Below are 13779 nucleotides of genomic sequence, written 5' to 3'. Positions count from 1 at the left end.
AAACATTTGACCCAACCCAGTTCGGCTTTGTTAAGGGCAGATCATGCCTACTAAACCTGGTTGACTTCTTCGAGACAGTCACCAAGGCCATAGATGAGGGGAAGGTAGTTCATGCAGCCTACCTTCACCTCGCCAAGGCTTTTGACACTATTCCTCACTCGGGAATTATAGAAAAACTCACCAGCCTGAACATAAACCTCGACGTCACGAGATTGGTTGCCAACTGGCTTACAGACAGAACTCACACGGTAAGAATAGCGGGCTCCAGGTCTGACTCTAAACCAGTCACAAGTGGTGTCCCACAAGGCTCGGTCCTGGGACCCCTACTGTTCGGCGTATACTTTTCAGAAGTACAGGCAAACACAGGAGGACTATGGCTAACCAAGTTCACTGACTGCAAACTGGGAGCCATAATTGACTCTCCTGCTGACACAGACATTCTCCAAAAGGGCCTTACTGAGACGGACACCTGGTGTCAAAGTCATAGTCTCAAGCTAAATGTCAAAAAATGCATAGTCATCCCGTTTGGGGAAAAACAAAACACCCATGAATTTACCACATAGGTGGCAGTCCCTTAATACAGAAGAGGTAATAAGAAGTCTGGGGACCCAGGTAGATAGTAATCTCTCCTTTGGCAATCATATTGCCAGAGTAGTTAGGAAATCCTTCTATGTAGCCCATCTAATTACTAAAGGGTTCACATCTAGAAATAGAGGTTATAGTGCCCCTCTACTCGTCACTCATCAGACCCATCATATAGTACAATGCCACGTTTGGGATGTACCTCACAAGACACTTCCAACAGCTGGGAAGACCACAAAAGTACCTCACCAAGAGGATTACTGGTCTCAAACATATGTCCTATGCAGCCTGACTGGAAAAACTACAGCTGTACTCAGTGGCATATCGTTTACTCAGAGGTGATCTCTGCCTGACTTACAAAGCCATGTCCAGCTCAGAATTGATGGACATGCTCCACCTAAAGAAATCCAAGTCACTGCGAGCCACTCGTTCTAGTGACCTAAACCTCGCCACAACAATAAATAGAACATGCTGGAGGGTTAGATTCCTGTCACAGAGACTCCCCGTGCTTTGGAACAAAATTCCTAACTACATTAGGCAGAGAGCCCCTCACTAACACTCGAGAAACCTTGACGAGTAGATGGGTAACAGAAAATACACCCCTGGGATCACTTCATTGGGTCTTCTTAACAGAGGCTCAGTTAATTAATCAATGGGGTGGTGAAAGCTGACACACTCTGGCAAGGCTTATAAATGCCCTCTGGCAGCCTAATACCTACCTATAGGTTCATAGGATGAACCTATCTGCCCTAAGGCATTTATAAGCCTAGCCCAAATTTTTGTGGCTTACGCCACCCCTTATATGAAAAAATACTGTGCCCATTAGTTTGTTGTACCTCTGTCCAGCAGTGACACAGAGATGATTCCCGGGGTAAACCTACGATCTCCCATCCACAGGTCTAGATTTCTCTTGAACAGAGTCAGCGAGGTGCTCTGCCTCACATGGACCGGGATTTTATTCCACAGCATAGGGAGTCTGAGTGATAAATCTATCCCTCCAGCACGTCCTATTTATATCCGTGCTAAGGTTTAAGTCGCTTGCTCTAGTGGTTTTGGTGGATTTGGATTTTTGAGGTGGAGCATGTCCATTAATTCGGGTTGGACATGGCCTTGTATGTCAGGCACATGTCACCTCTGAGCAGACGGTATGCGACTGAATAGAGCTGGAGTTTCTTCAATCTGGCAGCATATGACAGATTTTGGAGTCCCTTTATCCTTTTGGTGAGGAACTTTTGGGGTCTCCCCAATTGCTGCAGATGTCGGGTGAGATACATCCCGAATGGGGCATTGTACTCGATCATTGGTCTGATAAGTGAAGAGTACAGGGGAACAATGACCTCACTAGATCTGGATGTGAATCCTTCATGATCAGGTGGGCAATGTAGAAGGTCTTTCTAACCACTTTAGCAACGTGAGTGTCAAAAGAAAGGCCACTGTCAACCTGGGTCCCCAGGTCCCTGATAACTTCTTCTGTGCTTAGTGGATTGCCACCTATATGGTAGCTTGGGGTTACCTTGTTTTTCCCGAAGGGTATGACTATACATTTTTGGCGTTTAACTTCAGGCCATGGCTCTGGCACCAGCTATCTGTTTCCGTGAGTCCCTTCTGAAGGATATCCGTGTCCGATGCACTTTCCACTATGGCCCAGTTTGCAGTCGTCTGCAAACTTTGTCAGCCAAAGTCCTCCCATGTTGGCCTGTACTTCTGAGAAGTAGATGCCAAACAATAGGGGCCAAGGACCGAGCCCTGTGGGACACCACTTGTGACCGGCTTGGAGTCTGACACAGCCAGCAACTCTAACCCTGTGGGTTCTGTCCTTAAGCCAGTTTGCAACCCATCTTGTGACATATGGGTTTACATTTAAGCTGGTAAGTTTTTCTACAATACCGAGTGGGGTATTGTCTAAAGCTTTGCAAGGTCAAGGTAGGCTGTATGGACTGCCTTTCCTCATCAATGGCCTTGGTGACTGTTTCAAGAAGTCGACCAAGTTCAAAAGGCATGATCTTCCCTTGACAAAGCCAAACTGAGTCGGGTCCAATGTCTGCAAGTCCCCTATATCTTTGTTTATGAGCTCCATTATGATCCTCTCCATAGCTTTGCAGACTAGACTTGTTAAGCTTATGGGGCGGTAATTACCAGGGTCCGTGAGGCGCCTTTGTGGAGTGGGACCACAGTTGCCGACGCCACCTTGGGCACGTATCCTGTGGTAAGGCTGAGATGAAACAGCTGCCTTATGTGCGGTTTAATTCCTCATTTAGCTCGTGTAGCACACAGCCGGGGACACCATCCGGTCCCATTGATGCTGTGTTTTTAGCTTTAGAGAGCAGCTTTCACCTGCGCATTTGAGATGTCCAGGAGGCTACACTCGGCTGGGATAGTTATCTCTCCTTTAGGGGAGGGGGGTGAAGTTCGCACTGAACCTGTCTGCCAGTATGTTGGCAATGTCTGTGGGTTCAGTGATTTTTGTATCATTTTGGACTAATTCTGAGCATATCTGGGAGTTTCCACCCAGGTTCCTAACATAGCTGAAAAAGGCCTTATGATTGTCCTTTGAATCCATGGCAATTTTTCTCTCAAAATTGGCCTTAGTTGATTTTATGAGTGCTCGTATTTTTTACTAATAATGATCAGGGGTGACTTCCCTTTTATGGATTTTGTTCTATCATGTAATAGCTTTCTCCTCTTATTGTAAAGTTTGTTAATGGCTGGGGTCCACCAGACTGGGCGTTTGCCCTTTGTGGAAAGAGTCTTGGTTTTATTTGGGATTGCCTGATCCATGCAGTCCTGGAGGTGTTCATAGAAGGCATTTGTAAGGGCTTCCGCAGCTTGGGTTGTGGTTTCCACTGGCTCAGGGGTCTTGAAGGATACCACACCAGTCTTGAGTAGTGTGAAGTTTGCTTTAGAGAAGTTCTTCACTATGGTCTTTTTTGTTTGGGGTGGCGGGATGTGGATTTCCAGTGAGATTAGTTTATGATCAGATCTCACCAATGAGGGATATACTTCCGGTGTTGAGCATTTTGTCCCCATGTTTGTGACAATGAGATCTAGTATATTTTCTCCTCTGGTGGGAACAGTGACTAGCTGTTCCATGGCATTTGAATTTATGAACTCCAGGAACCGTTGGGCTAGAAAGTTAGGGCTTGAGTAATGTTCCCAGTCTATATTCGGGTAGTTGAAGTCACCCAATATGATGGTGTTTGGAGATACATTTAAACCCTCCAGTGTCTTCAGGAAGGCTGTGTGGGGTTCCTGAATTTGAGAGGGTGGCCTGTAGCATGCTACAATTTGTAGAGCAGTTTTGCCTATGGTTAGTTGCACCTGGATGGTTTCGAGCTTAAGCGTTGCCACCAACCTGGATTTGTGGGTATCCTTTATGAATATGGATACACCTTCCTTTTGTGTTGTGGTCCGGGTTTTGGGGCCGGAACGCATGATATGAGGTAAAACCTAATAGTGCCGGGGTGCTCTCAGGAGCCTTGAACCAGGTTTCAGTTACAGCACAGACATCGATGTTCTCCATACTGAGAAGGGCCTCGAGTGCGTGCATTTTGAGATTTAGACTTCTGGCATTGAGCAGCATTACCCTCAGTTTCTTCCCATTTTTGTTTTCTAGGGTGGTAGGTTTAGAATTTGAGCCTTGCCTAAAAAAGGCACTATGGGGGTGGCAAGAGCCTTAGCCAATATCCGGAATCCCAGGGGTGACAGTATAAAATGCCTTTGTGTCTTGGGCACCTTATTTAAGCACATGTGAATCCACAATATCCTAATAGGTCTAACTGCGGTCTTGTGTATAGAAAGTAAGTCTTAACTCTACTTCGGTTGGGAGGGTGGCCTAATGGTTAAGGTGTTTCTCTGACAAACGCAAGGTGCAGGGTTTGAGTCTCACAAGGGATAATTGGCTAAGCTTAAAATGGCTTACAACGGCAGTTAGCTTAGTACTAACCTATGAACAATACTTATAAGAACATTTATAGCTTCTAAATTATATCTATCGGGTGAGCAAAACTTGAAATTTTATACCCAAATCTCGTGCAACATTAACCTGTTTGTATATTAGAATTATCTAAGGCAGGCATAAGGTAATTAGATTTCCCAGCCCCAAAATGTATAACACAAGATTTCTAGTATTGAACTTCATATTATTTTTTGTAACTCAATTAAATAAGGTATCAAAATATGATGGAAAATAAAACTGGTCTGATACCTCAGAGATTGTGGTACTTTTACATTATCAGCACATTTTCACATCTAGAATTTATCACCTAAAATGCTGTTCATAAAGGTATCAAATACTAGGTCCAGCACTGACCCCCAGAGGAACACCAGCCATAATCTCCCTGTCTTCTGAAAGACCACTACAATTTCTACCAGTCAATCGATTGGAAATCTATCTAGTCACATACCCATTTGTTACATTCACCCAGTTAAAGGACCACTACAGGCAAATGATGAAGAAAACATATATTTTTTTATCTTGTCATGATTTACTACACCTCCCAAAGCTGCCTGCAGCAAAATAAGTACCATTCCTAATTTTATTTTGTTTTTACTCTTGTCTGCCCTCATGGGGGCAGACATTGTGATTCCTTTGGAAAGCTAAATCTGTCCCATAATGCACAGACTGAAAACAAATAGCCCTACCATTTGTTGTCAGACTAGACTTCCATTCACTTAGAATGGAACACCTGAAAAAAACTGCCAAGTTTGAGATTCTGCAGCTCATGTGTCATTGACTGGTATGCATTGAGTTTTACAAATGTTGTTCCTACTGATGTACTACACATTCTCTGAAAGAAACTTGCAAAAGTGTCAACAAATTACTGAGATAAAGACTTTTCACAAGGAGCAGTTTTGCAAGTTTCAGTTCCTGGCCAGGTTACTCCTCCCATCTCCCCTCCTTCAGTGGGCTACAGTCTCACATTTCCAGCTTTACTAGATTCAACTATTTAGTCAGCTTTCATGACAATAGACATCCAAAAAAATTACAGCCCGGTGTGCCACTAAATCTGTTCCCTTGTATGTCTCTATGCCTCTTCACTTCTGAATAGCATTTCCCAGAAATAAAATTTAAAAAAAGGCAAACGCATCAGTCCAGAGTTTAGGCCAGTCTATCCATTTAAAATGTGCACAGTAAAATATTCAACTTATAATGCGTTTTGGCTGCTGACATGGTTATCTTTACATAGTTATTCTCTTATAGTATAACCTGAACTTATGGTATTTAATGATAAATTTTACAACAGTTCTCAGTTTCTTAACAATGACCTCCCATGCCTCTGATGTGACCTAGTACTTTTTCTTACTATTGCTTTATCTAGTTTGTCTTAGTTGTATATACTGTAGCATGTCTCTCATCCTCTCAGTAACAGACTCCTGGAGAAACTTCCAAAGCAGATACTTGTATTGAAACAGTAGCAGCAGCTGTAGCAGTGAAACTACACTCCAAAACAATGCACTCAAACATAGTACTGACAAACACAGGGGAATGTATATGTCTGAATCAGGCAGTGATGAAATTGCTAGGGACTTCACTGAGCACAATTTTACTCTTAATCTCTCCATTTCATAATCCATAACATTTGCACCACACTTACAAAGGCACACCTCCACCTTCCACAAACACAGCTACCCACACAACATACCAGTCAAATTTAAGGCTTTTCCCACCTCTCTGCAAAACACTGCTGTAATGGCTTTGGCAAACAAATGAAAATGATTGATGGGTGTTGGTTCAAGACTCTCATCCATATCTCTCAACAGTACAAGAAAGTCCAGAGTTTTTGTCTGTTTTTCATAAAATTGCAGTTTTCTGTCAAATCACTGACAAGTCATTGAACACTGAAGTCAGAAAGTTGACAGGCATTTGATTTTCAGACTTCGTATCCTTAAGAAAATTCACTCTAATGCAAAACCTGTTTATCAACTTTCTAAGTTTGTAAGTGTAAGATTTATAAATTGTCCCCTATTATTTATGGCCTTGTCCAGATTTCTTGTTCTATAATGTTGAGAGTTATGCTGCCATCCCTTCCTACTGGAGCCAGTCCACTGCACTTGCACAAGTGTCCCCCTCAGCATGGGCAGCAAGCAGGTACCAGTGCAGATTTGCTTTATATTTCTTTTACACCACACACACACACACACACACACACACACACACACACACACACACACTAAATCTTGTTGTCCATGTTATTTCTTCTTTTCCTTGGTTTAGTTTCTCTTACTTGTAATGTCACTTTTACTCATTTTTTTCTCTTGCCTCCCATACCTACCCTAATTATTACTTCTAAAAAATACTTTTTCTCACGCTTTATTCTCTTTCCCTCCTCCTCTTTATCCACTATTTGAACTTTTCCACTCTGACATTTGCTTTATGGGTAAATAATGAACTGTCACCCTTATGTCAGCACATTTCAATGCTACATAATATTGTATTTAGTCTAATAATAGGTTCATAGGTAGTTACTAGGCTATTGGCCTAAGTAAGCCTAGCCAACAAGTTTCCCTGGCTTATGCCACCCAAGAAAGTTATTTTCCTGTGCCACTGTCGAGCTGAGCCACAGAAGTGATTCTCAGGGTATATTTTCCTATCTCCCATCCACTCAAAGATTTTTCTTGAAAAGTGCTAATGAGGAACTTTGCTTGACATAGATGGGTAGCTTGTTCCAGAGTATGGGAAGTCTCTGGGACAGGAATCTATCTCTCCAGCATGTCCTGTTTATTGTGGTGACAAGGTTCAGGTCCCTAGAGTGTGTAGCTCAGAGGGATTGGGATTTCTTTAGGTGTAGCATGTCTAACAGCTCTGGGTTTGACATAGCTTTATATGTTGGGCAGAAATCACCTCGAAGTAGGCGATATGCTACGGAGTAAAGCTGGAGTTTTTTTAGATGGTCAGTGTAGGGCATCTGTTTGAGGCCAGTAATCCTCTTTGTGAGGTATTTCTGCGGCCTTTCCAGCTGCTGCAAATGTCTTGTGAGGTACATTCCAAAAGGGGAGTTGTACTGTATAATGGGTCTAATGAGTGTCAAGTAAAGGGGAACAATGACCTTTTTTTTTTTTCCTGCATGAGAACCCTTTTGTGATGAGGTGTGCCATGTAGGAGGACTTCCTGACTACTGTGGCGATGTGATTATCAAAGGAGAGACTACTGTCCACCTGGGTCCCAAGGTCTCATCACACATTCGGTGTTAAGTAAACTACCACCTATGTGGTAGCTCACGGGTACAGGGTTTTTACCAAAGGGGGTGACCGTGCACTTTTTGGCATTGAGCTTGAGGCCTTGGCTCGAACACCAGGCATCTGTCTCAGTGAGGCCCTTCTATAGGATGTCCACATCATTTGGGGACAAGACTGTGGCTCCTAGTTTGCAGTCATCTGCGAACTTCGTTAGCCTGTACTTCAGAGAAGTAGATACCAAACAGGAGAGGTCCCAGGAGTGAACCCTGTGGTACTCCACTTGTCACTGGTTTGATGTCAGATTTGGAGTCTGCAACTTTTACAGTGTGGGTTCTGTCAGTGAGTCGGTTGGCAACCCATCTTGTGACGTAGGGTTTTATACCTAGTTTAGTGAGTTTAGCTGTAATTCCAGAATGGGTGATGGTGTAAAAAGCCTTGGCGAGGTCAAGATAGGCTGTGTGAACCACCTTAGCCTCATCAACTGCCTCAAAGAAGTCGATTAGTTTCAGGATGCATGATCTGCCTTTCACAAACCCGAACTGGGTGGGGTCCAGAGTTTGGAGGTTACCAACGTCTTTGTTTACGAGTTCCATGATGATATCTGACAGGGCTTAGTGGTAAATCACTTTGGCTATGGTGTGCATGGTCCTGGGTTCGAGCCTTGCAGAGGCTATTTATTTTTTTTCAATCATAGCCTCACCTCAGGCTTTGTGCCTGCTGAATGGTGCACAGCGACGGTTATCCCACTCCACAAGGGGGGAGCCACCATGGACCCCAGGAACTACCGCCCCATTAGCCTTACGAGCCTGGTCTGCAAGGCCATGGAATGTGTCATCATGGAACTTATAAACAAAGACATTGGTAATCTCCAAACTCTGGAGTCCACCCAGTTCGGGTTTGTAAAAGGCAGGTCATGTCTCCTAAACCTGATGGACTTCTTTGAAGCAGTCACCAAAGCCATAGACAAGGGTAAGGTGGTTCACACAGCCTATCTAGATCTTGCCAAGGCTTTCAACACCATCCCCCACTCTGGAATTATAGATAAACTCACTAAACTAGGTATAAATCCCTATGTCACAAGATGGGTTGGCAACTGGCTCACTGACAGAAATCACACTGAGAAAGTAGAAGACTCCAAATCCGACTTCAGACCAGTGACAAGTGGAGTACCACAGGGTTCAGTCCTGGGTCAGACAGAAGGTCTTTGGCTAACGAAGTTCGCAGATGACTGCAAACTAGGAGCCATAATCGAAACTCCTAATGATGTGGACATCCTACAAAAGGGCCTTACTGAGACAGATGCTTGGTAAGCCATGACCTCAAGCTCAATGCCAAAAAGTGCATTGTCATCTCCTTTGGTAAAAAAAACTCTGTACCCATGAACTACAATATAGGCGGTAGTATACTAAACACCAAAAGTGTGATAAGAGACCTTGGGACACAGGTGGACAGTATTCTCTCCTTTGATAATCATCACATCATCACAGTAGTCAGGAAATCCTTCTATGTGGCACACAATCACAAAGGTTTCTCATCCAGAAAAAAAGAGGTCATTGTTCCCCTCTACTCATCACTCATTAGACCCATTATAGAGTACAACGCCCCTTTTGGTATGTACCTCACAATTTATTTATGTATTTATTTTTATTTTACATTTGTTGACCGGGCTAGTCCAACTGGATGTATGTCTGTTTTCATTGGAGGCCCGGGGAGAAAAGTTCCACTTGCATCAAAATGTTTTTAAACACAATGGTATATTCAGAGGCATTGGTACATTACAAAGCTTAGGCATACATTACATTTCGTAGAATTTAGCATTTGAATAAGAAAAAATCCAAGTGCAAACAGTTTTGGATATTCCTGATAAAATATGTCAAAGACTGTATTAATTATAAAGTCACACAAACAAATGTCACACAAAAATGCTAGTGTCTAACAGCAATGGATATTCATACAAAGTATGTACAAGGACACTCTTATTATGTAAAGTCTCATCAGAAGACCTAGTGTAAGATGGCTGTGGATAATCATAATGTACAAGGACACTCATATTATGTAAAGTCTCATCAGAAGACCTAGTGTAAGATGGCTATGGATATTCATACGAAGTATGTACAAGGACACTCTTATTATGTAAAGTCTCACCAGAAGACCTAGTGTAAGATGGCTATGGATAGTCATCTGTATGTCGAGGACACTCTTATTATGTAAAGTCTCATCAGAAGACCTAGTGTAAGATGGCTATGGATAGTCATAAGGTATGTACAAGGACACTCTTATTATGTAAAGTCTCATCAGAAGACCTAGTGTAAGATGGCTATGGATAATCATACGAAGTATGTACAAGGACACTCTTATTATGTAAAGTCTCACCAGAAGTCCTAGTGTAAGATGGCTATGGATAATCATACGAAGTATGTACAAGGACACTCTTATTATGTAAAGTCTCACCAGAAGTCCTAGTGTAAGATGGCTATGGATAATCAAATACAGGGACAGAGTCCGCTGTATAGATCTAGTGTATTATGGCTATTATCAATAGAGATCAATCAAAATATACAGGACATTAGTCCGCTGTATAGTCACATTAACGTTATTATCAATAGAGATCATTCAAAATATGTACAGGACATTAGTCCGCTGTATAGTCACATTAACGTTATTATCAATAGAGATCATTCAAAATATGTACAGGACATTAGTCCGCTGTATAGTCACATTAACGTTATTATCAATAGAGATCATTCAAAATATGTACAGGACATTAGTCCGCTGTATAGTCACATTAACGTTATCAATAGAGATCATTCAAAATATGTACAGGACATTAGTCCGCTGTATAGTCACATTAACTTTATTATCAATAGAGATCATTCAAAATATGTACAGGACATTAGTCCGCTGTATAGTCATATTAACTTTATTATCATTAGAGATCATTCAAAATATGTACAGGACATTAGTCCGCTGTATAGTCACATTAACTTTATTATCATTAGAAAAGACACAAGATTATACTCATGAGAAGATAGGTGTTGAGGGAAGGGTTTGGTAGTTAGTCTGGGTTGACACACGGGCATAACCAGTGTGATTTAAGGTAGGGTTTTAGTTTGCTTTTAAATAGGTTAGCTGAGGCTAGTGAGGTTAGGTGATTAGGGAGGGTGTTCCAGGTTTTACCCACTGTATTCGGGAACAATGCGTCACCAGCTGAATTATTGGATTTAGCCATTTGTACTGGTAATTTGTTAGAGGAGCGTAGGGTTTTGAGATTATTATAGGGGGTGATTAGGGTATTGAGTATTGGTGTATTTGTAGGTTGATGCAGGATCTAATGGACTATTGTTAGTTGGTTGAAAAGTATTAGATTTGGCAATTGTAACCAGCCTAGTTGATTCAGATTGATACAATGATGGGTCCTATAGGACGACCCAGCTGCAAATCTGGCAGTATTATTGTAGGAGGTAGACAGTTTATTCAGGTTGCTTTTATATAATTTAGTGTAGATAGGAGAGGCATATACTAGGGTGGAGATGAGGTGGGTACGGGCTATATTTGTCTTGGCTAGTGGAGTCAGAAAGGTTTTGATTCTGTAGAGGGAACCTAATTTTTTGTTCAGTGTTTTTATAGTGTTGTTAATGTGAGGCTCAAAGGTGAGGTTATTATCAATAAGTACCCCAAGTAGTTTTGTAGTAGGATCAGGAGATATTATTGTTCCATTGCTATAAGCAACAGTAAAGTTAAGTGGGGAGGCTGGAGGGTGGCCTAATGGTTAAGGTGTTTGCCTTACAAACACAAGGTGCAGGGTTGGAGTCTCACAAGGGATAATTGGCTAGGCTTAAAATGGCTTGCAAGGGCAGTTAGCCTAGTACTAATCTATGTGGTGGAAGGGTGGTGTAATGGTTAAGGTGTTTACCTTAGAAGCACAAGGTGATAGAGTTTGATTCTCATAGGGGGTAAATGGCTAGGCTTAAAAATGGTCCATGAGGGCAGCTAGCCTAGTAATAATCTATGAATCTATGGGTAGGGGTGAATAGTAGCATTTTTGTTTTTTTAGGGTTCAAGATAAGACTTTGGTGTAGAAGCCAATTTTCAACTATGCTAATGGTGTTTTGGGTTAGGGACTGAAGTTCTGATGAGGAAGTGGCTGAACATATAAGTGTGGAGTCGTCTGCATATTGCATACAGTTAGCTTGAGGAATTACAGATTGGAGGTCATTTGTGAAGATGGAGAAGAGGAGAGGACCCAATATCGAGCCTTGAGGGACACCTATGGCAACTGGGAGGCGGGAAGATAAGGTATTTGCCCATAGTACAGCCTGTTGCCTGCTATTTAAGTAGGATTGGAACCATTGTATGGCAGGAGCAACCAATGACCGGTTTTTAAGTGTGTTTATGAGGAGGTGGTGGTTAATCATGTCCTAGGCTTTTGACAAATCAATAAAGAAGGCTGAGGATAGTGTCATCATTACGATTTTTATTAATGCAGTCAGTAAAGGATAAGATAGCAGAGGTGGTGCTATGAAATGGTCTGAAGCCATGTTGGCAGGTGGCTAATAAATTATTTTCAAGTAGGTGGCTTAAAAGTTGTTTATGAATGCATTTCTCCATTACTTTTGCCAAAGGGGATAATATGGCTGTGGGCCTGTAGTTGGAAAACTCTTTGGAATTCACCTTTATGCAGGGGGATAATGTGAGAAACTTTCCAGATGGGATAGTTCCTTCCGAAATAGTTCTATTAATGAGGATGGATATGGGCTAGGCTGTGGTTTTTGCTGCTTTTTGCAGGTATTCTGCAGGGTAGTAGGTCTGCAGAAAGAGTGGTGGGTTTAAGTTTCTGAATAAGGTTATAGACAAGGGATGTGGGAACTGGTTGAAAATGAAATAGAGGGGGGCTGTAGGAGATGGCAGGCGTAGAGGATGTGGAGTTGAGAGATAGTTGGTTAGCTAGGGATTGAATGGTTTCTGTGAAAAAAAGTGTTAAGAGCTGGCTATTTGAATGGGATTGTTGTGATCAGAGCCTAAGGGAGCAGGAGTGCCTGAGAGGCCTGGGTGTAGGAGGTTATTGGTGCTTAACCAGAATTTTTATGGATTATTTTGGTGGGTTTTTTTTGAAGCTGGCAGTAGTAGTTTCTTTTGTCAGACAATATGGCTTTTTTTGCTTCATTTCTTAGCTGTCTGAACAATAATTGTTCTGAAGGGCTTTTTGTTGACCGCCAGCTGGCCCTTAGTTTATTTCTTAAGAGGCTTTTTTGTTTGGTAGTCTTGGTGAGCCAAGAGACTGGTTTAGTCCTGGTTCTAATTTTGCGTTTTGGGGCATGACAATCAAGAATTGCTAAGAATTTTGAATTAAAGTATTTGACTGCTTCATCTAGTGGGAGGTGTTTGAGGGGTGACCAGCCACAGGCACTAAGTTCTGTTTGAAAGCTATCAGGGTTAAAATTTTTGTTATCCCTTATTGTCCTATAAATGGTTGATTTGGGAGTTTATTGTCCTGTAAATGGTTGATTTGGGAGTTTATTGTCCTATAAATCGTTGATTTGGGAGTTTCAGTCTTGTATCTGATTAGGTGAGTGCGTAGTCGTTTTTATCTTCAGGGAGGGTACCTGTTTTATAAGTTTGTTGGTGACTATTACTGAGAATCCAGTCTAGGGATTTGTTTGATATAGATAGGTAGTTTATTCCAGAGTATTGGAAGTCTTGGTAGGCCACAAGACATGTACAACAACTGGAAAGGCCACAGAAATACCTCACAAAGAGGATTACCGGTTCAAACAGATGCCCTACACAGACTTTCTCAAAAAACTCCAGCTTTACTCCGTTGCATATCGCCTACTCAGAGGTGATCACTGCCTAACATACCAAGCTATGTCAAACCCAGAGCTTTTGGACATGCCCCACTTAAAGAAATCCAAATCCCTCCAAGCTACACACTCTAGGGACCTAAACCTTGTCACCACAATAAACAGAACATGCCGGAGGGATAGATTCCTGTCCCAGAGACTACCAGTAAACTACCTATCT

At 42.1% G+C, this 13779-nt stretch overlaps 1 protein-coding gene across 2 annotated transcripts in view; it reads left to right on the top strand.

The window, feature by feature from the left end:
• The window catches only part of GSPT1 (G1 to S phase transition 1), a 960922-nt gene that overhangs the window by 50138 nt on the left and 897005 nt on the right, over positions 1-13779 (top strand). The gene's annotated exons all lie outside the window — the stretch shown is intronic.

Source organism: Protopterus annectens, chromosome 12.part0 (genome assembly GCF_019279795.1).
Source record: "Protopterus annectens isolate FY-2018-M chromosome 12.part0, PAN1.0, whole genome shotgun sequence".
In the NCBI taxonomy this organism is placed as follows: Eukaryota; Metazoa; Chordata; order Ceratodontiformes; family Protopteridae; genus Protopterus; species Protopterus annectens.
This window is presented reverse-complemented; position numbering and strand designations above follow the sequence as displayed.